General features: G+C 37.1%; 1 long non-coding RNA gene across 1 annotated transcript; it reads right to left on the bottom strand.

The window, feature by feature from the left end:
• Nucleotides 1-1,106: 1,106 nt before the first annotated feature.
• Nucleotides 1,107-6,403, bottom strand: LOC137741733 (uncharacterized). The gene is made up of 8 exons (XR_015963598.1): nucleotides 6,193-6,403; nucleotides 4,056-4,323; nucleotides 3,332-3,573; nucleotides 3,027-3,245; nucleotides 2,808-2,895; nucleotides 2,680-2,721; nucleotides 2,466-2,591; nucleotides 1,107-2,346 (listed from the first exon to the last, which is right to left on the bottom strand). It is a non-coding gene; the product is annotated as an uncharacterized LOC137741733 (long non-coding RNA).
• Between the last annotated feature and the right edge of the window lie 4,667 nt (nucleotides 6,404-11,070).

Genomic DNA, 11,070 nt, shown 5'->3' with positions numbered 1-11,070 from the left:
GACTCGGCACAAGTAAGGAAATAAGGTGCCACACACGGCACAAAAACAAAACACACACACACACGGTGCAAAAAAAAATTAAAACAAAACAGAAACTAAACAATTTAAACAAGACTCAAGACAAGGGATTAGCAACTTTGCTAATCCCCGGCAACGGCGCCAAAATTTGATGCGAGAATAGTTAAGCACACAAATTAACCCTCTTGTTGTCAAGTTATAGTAAAGATGCAAGTAGGGATCGTTCTAGACCGGGGATTAGGAGGGCTTGCTAAAACCTCTAAACTGACTCAAAAACTTAAAAACAAAGTTAAAAACGTTCACAAAGACTCAAAGGACTCAAAACAAGTTCAAAAGACTCAAAACAGGTTCAAAAGGCTCAAAACTGCCTAACAACACTAACTAGGCAGTTTCTGACCTTAAACCCAATTTTGGACGAATTTAGAATTATGGCTTGATTCAAAACACTTTAAAACATAAACTAAATAGATTCTAAACACTAAAGAACAAGAAAGTAAAGGGGGGGGGGGGGTTTTGTTTTGACGAAAATTGAAATAACAAAGCAAGTTGTAAAACTAGGCAGATTATAAAACGGATTTGAGAAACAAGATGATGGATGGATTAGTTAGAGGTCCATTCTCCACACATGACACATTTGTATATGAATCGATTCTCCAATTGCTTTTTACTAACTATGATGCTCAACACCCCAAGTTAACCGTGATGCACTAATTAACCTTCAAATCTTCCTTATGTCAATGAATTGGATGATGCATGCGACAATTCAAATCATTCTCCAACGGTCCTCAACATGAATGCATAGAAGAGGTACAGTGAGAGATCATTATGCTCTATGAAAATTATAAATGTTGACGAGGCAATTGTAACTATGAATGCATGAAACTCTTGCCAAGAATTCAATTAACGCGGTTGTGACTAGCAACCTTCACTACTCATGTTTATAAACTTGTGACGATTAGGTGAAACTCGTTTATAAACTAGCATCGAGTTTATGCATGAAGACTAAGTATGCATCCCTAATCAACATACAAAAACAAGTTTTTAATAAACAGATAATTGAATTGCAATCACAACTTAACAAATCACAATTGGAAGAAATCAATTCATATTTCAAACATGTTCATGGCTTCAAACTTTCCCCTAACTAATTAGGGGTTTAGCCACTCATGATTACAACAAACTTAGAAGATAATAACAAAGTAACCATTGAAATCAAGGAAAGGAAACACCTAAAAATTCCAACAACTCAAACTTGAATTGTATGAACGTTTAGGCCCTTTTCTCTTCCTCTTTGTTGCGGCAGATTGGATAGTGATGGTTTCTGGGCTGTTTTGATGATGTAGAATGGGTTTTGGGGGGTGTAGAGGCACGGCAAGGGGTGTAGGTTGGGTGTGGATGAGTGTTTGATGGTTGGAAGGTGGTGGAAAGGTATGTGGATGTGTGGAATGGAGTGAATGGATGAATTTCTATGGTGAATGGGAATGGTGTGTATGAATGCATTGCATGGTTTTATAGGGAGAGAATGGATGGGAGAACATGTGAATGACAGCTAGGAGGGAATGATTAAAGAGGGAATGCATGTGGAAGTGTGGCTGATTGTTTTATAAAGGGGGAAAGCTGGAAATGAACATGAAATGCACGGCTTTAAAGGGGAAGTGGCTGGAATGTTTTTGGAAGAATGATATTGAAATGGGAAAGCATGTGGCTGCCAACTAGGGTGAATGATTGAAGTGGGAATGGAAGAATGTGGCTGCAATGATGAAGTGGGAAGGCTGGAAAGTGTATGAAGTGCACGGCTAAGGGGTTTGGAGGTGCTGGAAAATGATGGTGAATGCACGGCTTTCTTTGTGGCTGAGATGCTTTTGTGGCTGAATAGAATGAATGAAAAGTGAATAAATAATGAAATGGGAAAGCATGTGAATGACAACTAGGTTGAATGATGATGAGTGCATGTGGCTGAATGAAAATATGTGAATGAATGAGAATATGGTGCGACTGCAAGGTTGTAGTTTAGGGTGTTTGAGTGAATGGCTGAGATGGTTTGATGAATAAACGTGTTTAAATGGTTTAAAACAGGAAACAAGGCCCTTCCTTGCACAGCAAGGAAGAGAAACATCAAGGGACACACGACAAGGGTTTTAATGTTGCAAGGGACATTGTTTTGTGGCCTAGAATAGGTAGGAGTCCTTGATATTGCTCAAACATAAGATCTTTAGGTCTTCAATTTCGTCCATTCCTTTTGCTCCAAGCATATGCTATCCATTCCAAGCCCAATTTTGCTCCAAAATGCTCCAAAATGCACCTTTTTGCTTCCTTATCCATATGAACCTAGAAACACACGAAAATGGCATAAAGGACTAAAATAACTAAAGAAACACAACGTAAATGCATGAGAACAAGCCAATTAAGTCGCATAAATATGCTCCTATCAACATTCCTATGCTTACAACGTAGGGTCTGATCGAGTGTGTCTGTCATGATTTGAAAACCGGCACCTCCTCGATTGGGGTTTTTAGGGGAAGCTAGGAAGCCACCTCATCCAGAACGGTCTGGCCCTTCTCCACCATGGTGGACTAGAAAAATGAAATAAACAAATTAATTTGAATATACATGTAATTAATATTAATACTAATTGAATTGTAAAAAATTGAAATAACTTACATGAAGCTGTTCCTTCAACTCATCCCCGGGCTGACCGTACACCTGAAAAAATTAAAAAAGTGTTAACGATTACCAATTGTGTAATAAAGAGTAAAAAGATTGCAAACTTAAAATAAATATATGGTTACCTTACGTCGCTCCGCCAACCTATAAAGAGTAAAAAGAATGCAACCAATTGTGTAATATACGATTGATTGAGTTTGCCTTCATCTTTTTCTGTTGAAAAAAAAAAATAAAAAATCGTATTAGTTTAGATATTTACAACAAATGAAAGAAAATATGAAAAATTTTATTTAAAATTGTAAAAATTTTAATTAATATATTGTTGAAATATATATTATACTTACAAGGTATTTCTCGTCTTGAAAATGGCCGTAGAGCCACTCCCATTCATCCTGATGGTCCACCAACTCTAGAGGGCACCCAATTGCTAGAACGACCTCCGAACTGTCATATAGCTCATAATGCTTGTGGAGGTCGCTCTTCCATTGAGTGAACCTATTGGTGCAGAGGTCGTTGATGTACTGCTTTTGATTGGCATCGAGGTTAGAGAGCTCATAATGATGCTGCAAAACTCAACAAATAAATAGTAGTTAAAATTTATAATATTTGTATACTTTAATAAAAATTTAGTATTTGAGGTTGAAAATACTTATTGATAATTCATGAAGAACGACTTCCTTGACTTCAAGTGGGACAGCTTGCCATGACTCCCACATGAGGGGGCAATGGTTCTTGATGATCGAGCCAATGTCGATGGCCAACGCACTGTGCTGCTCCTTTGTTGCAGCCACACGATGTCGAGGATCCCACGTAATGGTGATCTTCTCGGTCGTGGTGCAAGTGGTATGTGACGTCCTCAATAGTCTAGAAAGGCCCCTGGTTTTTTTTGAACTACCAAATAAACAAAGTAAACATTAGACGAATTCTATTTTCTACCGAAAATTCAGCAGAACTTCCCGTGAAAACTATAACGTTTCTTAAAACCTGCAGATAATATAACAACAAAAACAACACATCCACCCAACAATTGAAACAGTTTATACCAAATGGGGACGTTAAAACAAAATTTACAACTTGTTGATATGACTTCACACTACGAGTTTGCAACAAGTTTTGGCTTCCAAGGCCAGGTGTGCCAACTTAAATCGTTTACAGTAGTGGTTTTACTAATATAGAGAGCATCTGTTTGTGGGATTACATGAGCTCATAACAATAGAGGCAAATCACTCAAAGCGAAGTTCTTAGTAAGTTCGTTCTAATTAATGGGAAAGTGACAATTTTGAAGGTTTAAGCATGTCTAAAGACTAATGTCAATGTTTCTTTGACCATCATGAAACCAGAAGCAAGCTTATTAATGGACATAGCAAGCTTACTTGTCTGGGATCCCCTTCCATGAACAGAAGAAGCCTCACCAAATTGCTGAGCCTCCTTAGAACTCTGGGACCGTCAATGAGTCTGCTGGGCACTTAGTATAGGATGAGTCACCGAAGAAGTCGTAGACATTGTTGGCCCCAAAGGCGTGACCAGGGAGACAACCGTTGTGCCCATATCAAGTGTAGAAGTGGCAGCAACAGTACCTCTTGGAGAAGGTGCCTGACTGCCCCTACTAGCTAGCTACTGGTTTGATATTACGTTTGACATCTACAAAAACAATTAATAAAAAAGTTACATTCCACTACATTAATCTGGTTTGGATATACTAAAAAATATCCTAACCTTGAAGCAAAATAAGATATATCTTTAAATTCATCAATACCATTAAACAAGGAATCGAATTATCAAATTACCTATATACGCGCAAAATATATGTTCATTCACAATAGGAACATCTATAGTATCCCACATGCCTATATGTATAACCTATTTACATGCCTTATGCAAACCTATACGATAAACATAAAAAGAAAAGTTAAAAGGACAAAACATGCATATGCAGGGAAACGGTACATTCAACCTCAGCAAAGGTTTGCCTTGTCGGTCAGTTGAATTGATGAGCTCTTCCAGAACAAGGAAACATGTAGTCAATAAACCTTGTATTGAAAAACAGTTTGCAAGACAATGCAACTTACAAGGAATCGATGAATGATGGAAGAGGGCAAGCATGTACTTATTCTAGATGGAGGTAAAGATGAATATGTGTGTGCTTATGTATCATGTTTATGACAATGCAACTTGAAAAACAGTTTGCAACATAATAGTCTTAAACAGAAATAACATAGTGCGAACAACACTCTCACTAATTTAGCATATCAACAACTTAAAGTCTAAAAGACTTAATTATAGGTGTAGAATTAGCCAATTATTCTAACTGACTAGCCACAAGTATTCTTTATTGCATGCATCCTTTAAACAAACCGAAGGGAACCTTATGACATAAGTGCGTACATTACAGATTAATATGCAAGATATAAGACAAAACAATATAGAATTAATGAACCCATTAATCTACATCATCATATCTTGATTGCAGAAAACACTTTTTGATAAATTTTTTGAAACATGCATCCTTTGGTAGCATGTCAATCAGTTTGTAGAAAATACCATTAAATTTCCTTAGCATGCAAATTAATCACAATCTCAATGAAAGAATATCACAATCTTTCCTCCACAAGATATCCCATCCATTCCTCAGCATTCGTTTAAACATGTATGATTGATACTCAAAATCATACCAAAAATAATCCAACAATAAGAGCTACTCGGAAAAATACTATAGACAAATTAAACATCAAATTGGAGAACATATGTTCAAATCCATTCACAATCAGAAATCCACCTACAAATACTTAATAAGCATTCACAAGTTTTGGACACATATACAGAAAAAGAAGAATGATTCAGTAGCCATCTAGACATACATATAATAATGCCAGCATATATGAATGTTGCCAACAAGACTACACCCACAACAACAACAAACCCTACACCCCAAGACTACACCCACAACAACAAACCCTACACCCAAGACTACACCCAAACCAATTTAATACCATTCATGACACAGACACACACACACACACACGTCTATTCTTATGCTTTCATGTACGTAGTGATAAAATGGACATATGGCCTCAAAAAATACAAAGGAGCTAATGCAAGTTCTATATTAAAGATGCAAACACGTGCTTCATAGAATTCAGTTATCTTTCTCTTTGTCAATTAACCTAAGATAAGCCAAATAAAATAATCACATTTCAACATTCAGATACAAACAGGGAAATCAAATTATTCCCATTCATAACAAAAAAAAAAAAAAAAAAAAAAAAAAAATCTCTTTCCTTTGAATTCCCAATTCGAAAACCATCACCCAATATCCTCAACTCGAAAACCATAACCCAATAGCTACAATTCAAAAACCCTAACCGAAGATTCCCAATCGAATCCTAAATCCCTAACCTAGGATTCCCAGTTCGAACCCTAAATCCCTACATGTTCTAATTAAACCAATTGAACAGAAAAATTGAAAAATTGCAGTAATAAATAAATGAATTAAGGGAGAGGGGTGCTTACCTAGTAATGTTGCAGCGGTGGGGATATGGTGTGGCGTCGGAGTGCGGTGGATGCGAGAAGGGGAGTGGCAGAGAGACAGAGAAACACATAGAGAGAGTGAGAGAGGGAGACACTGAGATAGCGTACGCAAATAAGAGTGAAAGCTGGAGAGAATTGAGAGAGATGACAGTGAACTGGAGAGAATCACATGTAGAGAATGAGAGAGAGATACAGAGAGATAGAGTGAAGCTAGGCGTCAAAACAAGTGCAGCCCAATTTTGGAATTTTTTTTTTTACATGTTTACGTGATGAGTTCAAATTGTCGTCACGTGACAGTTTTTAAATAAAAAATGAATTTTTAAATATTTGTGCGACAAATATTTCCAACACGTTGTCATGCATGTTTGTAAATTTAAATTATTTTTTGTTTAAATAAATAAATAATTTTTTTACAAATTTTAAAGGAAACTTTTGTTTGCATACAAAATAAATACTATTCAATACATATAATTACATTTACATCACAAGTTTTCATTAATCCTCGTCTGAACTAGAATAAATATCATCACTTTCGTCAGATTCAGACTCCCATTCCTCCTTGTTTGTAGGCACGTCAACATCGTCGGTCGCGCGCTCGGATGCATTGTATCGCGGTAGATCCTTGAGGTCAATCATAATGGAGATCGATATTTCGATTTCAGGAGCTCCGGCTATGGTTCTTTTACAATAGTCATATCCCGCAGTGTATCTGTATGAAGTTCTGTTTAAGTCTGAAGTTGTTGGTCAACAACATCACCACAATCGTCATCGGCAGCAGGATCTCGGTCTGGAATATCATATAACCTTCCATGCTCAATCTTCTAAACTACTTTCCATCCCCTCCTGCCTTTAGGGTTATCTATATAGAAAATTTGTTTGGCCATCGTTGCCAAAATGTAGGGGTCGTCGTATACCAACATCTGTTAGTGTTGACCGATAGCAAACCATCGTCTCGCTTAACACCTCCAAGCCTAAGTGGGTTGTATCAAACCAGCGACACTGAAATAGGATAACTTGATAGCGGTCTTTATAAAGCAATTGCACAACACTTGTCAGTTTTTCATAGAAATCAATGTCCGCAATGTCGCTCGCATCCGAGACATGTACCCCACTATTTTGCGTTCAAAGCTTGTCATCATGATTAGTTGCCAAAAACTTGACACCATTTACATGACAATCAGAGTACAATTCTGCGCTTAGGGGCCTAATAGCCAAGTTCTACAATTCTTCAGTGTAAGTAGGCGAATTCATGTCCTTCAATTTCTTCACCTAAATAAATGAGAAAAAGTTGCCATGTTAGTTTAACATTTACAATTATGCAAATAACCTAAAACATGAACTACTTACATTTTCACGAAACCATCGAGGAAACAATTCATGGTGGTTTTTGGCATATAAATGTGAAGGATGTTCATGCTTCAGCAACTCTTCATGCTCATCTAGGTAGGTAATTGTCTTGTCACAATTGTTAAGTACAAACCAATGTGATACCTCCATGTCCATTTTGTTAAATGACTCCTCTCTGATTGGTTTGCCAAAGGGTTGTGCAATTTAGGCAAAAACAGAAAGTTTTTCACTTTTCACACCATCGTCATTATTGCGTTGCTATCGATTGAATGTAGCCTCAAGGTCTTGTAGGTACATTGCACAAAATGTAAGTGACTCAAATGTGACCCATGCCTCCATGATTGATCCTTCGGGCTTTACCCTGTTCCGTAAACTCTTTTTTAATTCATGGAGTAGTCTGCATCAATAAACAAAATATCGTATAAAATTAGTCAAAGGAAGCCTTGCATCATGAACTAAAGTATTTATGGTGATTATATACCTTTCTATAGGATACATCCATCGATAGTTGATGGGTCCGACTAGAAGGGCCTCCTCCGGCAAGTGAATCATGACGTGGGCCATGCTTTTGAAAAACGCTGGAGGAAATATTTGTTCAAACTTGCATAACACTTCAATAATATCATCGCACAAATGTTTAACATCGAACTTGCGCAAAGATCTTGCAGTTAATTGAGAAAAAATATCTCGCCAACAACATAATTGGCTTCACCACGTTTTTGGGCAAGAGGTGTTGAATTCCCACTGGAAGAAAACGTTGAAGTATGACATGACAATTATGACTCTTGAGGCCGAAAAATTTACCTTCATCCACGTTTGTGCAATAGCTGATGTTTGAAACATACCCATCTGAAAACTTTACAGAAGATAGAAACTGCAAAAATTCTTTCCTCTTATTTGGTTTCACCGAAAACGATGTGAGTTTCTTTCTGGCTATGTCTCCCTCCCTCGTCATCCATAAACTTGGCCTAATATCCATTTTTTCCAGATTGATCTGAGCTTTTATTGTGTCCTTTATTTTGCCCTTGATGTCTAGTATAGTTCCGATCAGTGTATCAAACACATTTTTCTCAACATGCATTACATCGATGTTGTGTCTCAATTTTAATTTGGATCAGTATGGAAGCTCAAACAACCTCATCTTGTGTGTCCAGTTCAAATGTGTGTCTGGTCTTGTCTTATTTATGGATTTGCCCAATAGAGCAAAATCCAACCTATTCACCTGAACCAAAATTTCATCTTCGGACTTTCTCTGGGTCATGGCTGAATCTCTGTGCCATTAAAGAAGGTTGTCTCATTCTGATGCCACTCGTGGTCCCACGACAACCATTTACGAGGCCTTAGGTAACAAACTTTTCCTGTGTGCCAACCAGACATTGTGTTCTCTTTGCAAACTGGGCATGTGTAATAACCCTGAGTGCTCCACCCAGACATCACAGCGTACACAGGAAAATTTTTTATAGTCCACATCACTGCTGCTCTCAAAGTGAACATCTTCCCGATATATTTATCATACGTGGGAACACCGTTTTCCCATAATTCTTTTAGTTCATCGACCAACGGTTGTAAATACACATCAGTAGACGTGCCTGGATCTTCGGTTATCAACAACGTCATCATCATATATTCTTTTTTCATACACTTCAAAGGTGGCAAATTATACGAAATTGCGAAGATTGGCCAGGTGCTGTGGTTTTGGTTTAGAACTCTGAACGGATTAAACCCTTATGTCGCAAGTCCTAATCTAACGTTCTGAGGCTCATGTGCAAAATCGGGGTATAACTGATCAAACTCTTTCCAGGCATTTTCATCCGCAGGATGTCTCATAACAGCATCATCCACTTGTATGTCCTTATGCCACCTCATGTCGCTTGCAATGTGAGTCAATATATACAATCGTTACAACCTGGGTTTTAATGGGAAATAACGCATAACTTTTTGTGGAATCTTCGTTCTTCTATTTTGAAAGGTCATTTTAAACTGTGACTCATTACATACAGGGCATTTGTCCAATGCCTTATTCTTTTTGTAGAACAAAATGCAATTATTTTTACACTTGTGAATATTTTAATATCCCAATCCAAGATCACTCAGTACCTTCTTTGCACTTTTATAATCTTTAGGCAGGCAATTGTCATTTGGAAGCATCCTCTTGAAAACCCCCAAAATGTAATCAAAACATTGGTTCGACATACGAAACTTTATTTTGCCATGCATCAACTTAACAATGGCTGTGAGCACCGAAAATCCTTCGCAATCGGGATGTAATTCTTGCTTGGCACTATTTAATAATTTTTCATATTTTTCAAATGCTTCACTGTCCATGGTGGGATGGACTTCATTTTTAATTCCTCATTCGTATTTGAGCTAGGGTTTGGAAAACCATCATTGATAATGTCTATACTTTGGTCATTTGGGTCCACAACAGATTCAACTGTATCCACTGCTCGGGTAATATGAGAGGATGAAGCATATTGTATTTGTTCTCCATGATGATTCCATGTAGTATAGGTCTCCATCATCCCATTTCTGACTAAATGGTATCGAACAGTTTCAATATATTCAATCATTAAGTTGTTACACTTTCTACAAGGACACTGATTTATTCCATCCAAATAATCATCAACACATCTGTTAGGATTATGTATCCACTATTTGTCCATTTCACCTGCAAAACAAAAAATAAAAAAAAAAAGAAAAAAAAAAGAAAAAGAAAATTACAAGGTTACAACAACTTCAATTATGACATGCCACCTTATGCCTCCGGTATGGGCCCTATCTCATTCGAGAATGCATAGTTACGTGCTGTAATCTACAGTTCCAACACATTAGAGTTGGATTGTGGGAAAACTTCGGCAGCATCTCCTTGTAGTTCTTCAAGTGCACGATGTAGATACAAAAAACTACGACGCAAATAGATGCTACCAAATTTCCCACGTTTAAACTATAATGCTTGAACTGCAAAATATAACATGAAACTGTGCATTCTCAAACTGTCCAAAATTTTGGGACAATTCAAGAATTAATTGGACCGCAGTCATGCTTTCGCATCCATTAGCGAAATCCAAGTAATTCTCAAACGAGAAACTAAGCTCATATGAACATTGCAAACCATTTTTTGTACATCCATACAAAAATGTTTGCATACAAATACATAAACTCGCAACACCGATAAACTACATACAACACAATTTGAATGAACGGAAATTAAGTTAGTTAAGAAAAATTATACCTCGGAGAGTAATGACTATCCTGATGGCTGGAAATTCCAGCAGGAGAAAATAGTTGTTACAATTGTTTTGCAGCTTCCTGCATTCTGCATAAGTTCAGTAAAGTGAAAGACTTTGCGCGACGAAAGCACTATTGCGCAAAACATGGAGCTTCAACTTTTTGGTGCCACCCAACTACGCTTTGCTGCGTTTTATAACACATTGCGAGACGAACCATAGTTCGTCGCGCAGTACCTTTGTTTTTTTTTTTTTTTTAATTTCGTTTTTTGAAAAAAAAAAAAAT

The sequence above is a fragment of the Pyrus communis genome, chromosome 6, assembly GCF_041283825.1.
Source record: "Pyrus communis isolate YQ-2024b chromosome 6, ASM4128382v1, whole genome shotgun sequence".
NCBI classification, from domain to species: domain Eukaryota; kingdom Viridiplantae; phylum Streptophyta; class Magnoliopsida; order Rosales; family Rosaceae; genus Pyrus; species Pyrus communis.
Note: the sequence above shows the minus strand (reverse complement) of the source record. Positions and strands in the feature narration are given on the sequence as shown.